Genomic DNA, 2,730 nt, shown 5'->3' on the forward strand with positions numbered 1-2,730 from the left:
ATCTTAAGTAAAAGATTAAATCATATGGCCCTTGAAATCAATATTTGTTAGCATATTATATTAGGCCCTAGCATGCTCTTCAACATAGGTGAATTTGAGAGAAATCGGAGATGTTTTGAAATCTAGAAATATTTAATTAATTTATTCCGAGTGTACTATTCACTCCATTGAAATTCCGACTTGATATTCTTGATATGCATGTCATATAGTTTTACATATTTTAAATCTAGAATATCTTATTAGGTTTTGAAACCTTTCATTTATTATTTTTCTAGTATTAAAGTTTAATACTCATGGCCGTACATTGTATGGAAATCACTTGTATCGTGCTAGTTGATAAGCGCCAAATATTGTATATTCAAGCGCCCTAAATTGCATTAGTTAAGTCCATCGTTTGATTATTTAAGTAGATTATCTTCATTTGTGTGTATGTATATATTTTCAGGTCCATTGGCTAAAAAGAAGCAAGAAGGATGCTTTGTGGAGTTTTGAACATCAAAGGTGCCAATTCTGAAATTCTGGCAGCAGTGAAGCCCGAACTTTATTCGCCATTTTGACCTTGCAAACTCGAGAACTGGACTTCCATTATAAAATGGCATATTTAGACCTCTGAATCAGCTTTCCAAATCTTTAAGTGGTTCATCATTCGGAGCTTGGACCAGAGAGTTATGGCCTTGTTACCAGAGGTACGCAGAACTGCCTGGCAGCAATGAAATTCTGCCTTGATCTTCATTTTCGACCAACCATCCTTGAGAATTGGATCTCCACCAAAACATGAAGTTTTTAGAGCTCTGAATTAGATTTCCAAATATTCAAACGGTTCATCATTTGGAGTTCAGACCACAAAGTTATGGTTGTTTTACCAAAGTAGGTCTGGGCGGAGCAAACCAAGCATAGGGCATTCTGGCCAATTTTCGAGTGCTCGAGGCCTTATTTCGAGTGCTCGAAATTAGGGCAGATTGCTTCACGAGATCAGCAGTGAAGTCAGAACTTTGCTTGCCATTTTGACCCAGAAAGCTCGAGAACTAGACTTCCATCATAACATGAAAGATTTAGAGCTCTGAATTAGCTTTCTAAATCTTCAAACGGTTCATCATTCGGAGCTCGGAGCAGAGAGTTATGGCCTTGTTACCAGAGGTGCGCAGAACTGCCTGGCAGCACTGAAGTACTGCTTTTCTCCCCATTTTCGACCAACCAGACTTAAGATTTGGGTCTTTATCAAAACATGAAGTTTTTAAAGCTATGAATCAGATCTCCAAATCTTTAAACGGTTCATCATTCGGAGTTCGGAGCACAAAGTTATGGCTGTTTAACCGAAGTAGGTCTGGGCTGAGCAAGGCAAGAATGGAGCATTCTGCTCCAATTTCGAGTACTCGAGCCCTTATTTCGAGTGCTCGAAATTAGGATAGAATTGCATCCAGAAATGGCCCATTTTCAGCCACTTGCATCTTGGGTTCCTCAATTCTAATTTCCCTCTTTAATGGTTGGTTGGAAATGTTGGTTGGTGGGGATTTTTTGAGCCTTATCTCTAGAAGATAAGAGAGGGAGGCCACATATTTACAAAAAGCTTCATTCTATAAGATTAGAGGAGAGAGAAGAGAGCAAGGAGGGAGAGTTCTTCAAGCTTGAAGAAGGGAGCACGAATTGGAGGAGGTCTTCAAGCTTCTTCCTTCTTCCATTGCTCCTATGGGTAACTAAATCTTCTCTAGGGAGGTGATGAAGCCTCCTCTTTTGATCATGTTCTAGATTAGGCTATACTTTTGGGGACTATAATGTATAATGTATGGTAGTTTCATAGTCTAAGAGCATATTCCCTCTTGTAATGAATTTTAATGTGTAAATGGTTGATGTAAGTTCATTGTCATATCTTTGATGATTCTTGGATCAATCTTATTGCTTTTATTTTCATAGTGACAATGAAAATATAGACTATGAATGTTTTTCAAGGCATGTTGATTTTGAAACTTGATATTCCATTGCTTAGGTACCTCCTTTGATGGTTTATACTTGATTCCTACCTTCATGTGCTTCACCATTTGATTGAAAGCTTGATGGTCTTTTGCTTGAGATAGTGTATTTGATTCTACACCTTAGTTTAAGTAGTTCAACTATGGTAGCTTTTGATGGATCATTCTTGTTTTGATTAAGTGAACTTCTTGATGATTATTAAGCAACGGAGTTGCTTCATATTTCTTGACCATTGCATATATGCTATTTATCCCCAAAATTTAGGCCTAATCTAGCATGTACTTAGGGTGTAGTGTGGATTCATCTCCCTAGTCTTTTCTACTTGTATCTCACTTCTTCAATTTCATTGCAATCTATTGTTTTATGCATTTTAATTTCTTAGTTTAGTGACAAACACACAAACCCTTTATAAACCCCTCATCATTCTAGAATGATTCTAGACATTTAGGTTGCCTTAGACTAGCACAGTCCCAGTGGTTCGACTTACCCGACCAATAGCCCTATTTTACAATGATTCGTGCTATTGCGAAGGTTGATGTATAGTTGATCAACCGATCAATTTTTGGCGCCGTTGCCGGGGACTTGCATACGGTTTAGCGACCAAGGTTCTAGGGTTAATTTTAGTTTGATTGTTAATATTGTGTCTTGTGAATATTCCTTGTGTGTTTTGATCATCTTCGTGTTGTAAGATTCTAGGGACTCGAAGCTCGCCGTGGGATTGCTAGCAAATTGTAAGTCTAGAGGACCCCAGGTAAGTCTCGT

This window comes from Cornus florida, unplaced genomic scaffold (genome assembly GCF_030987335.1).
Source record: "Cornus florida cultivar Cherokee Brave unplaced genomic scaffold, ASM3098733v1 CherokeeBrave_3.0.0_Hap2_Chr07, whole genome shotgun sequence".
NCBI classification, from domain to species: domain Eukaryota; kingdom Viridiplantae; phylum Streptophyta; class Magnoliopsida; order Cornales; family Cornaceae; genus Cornus; species Cornus florida.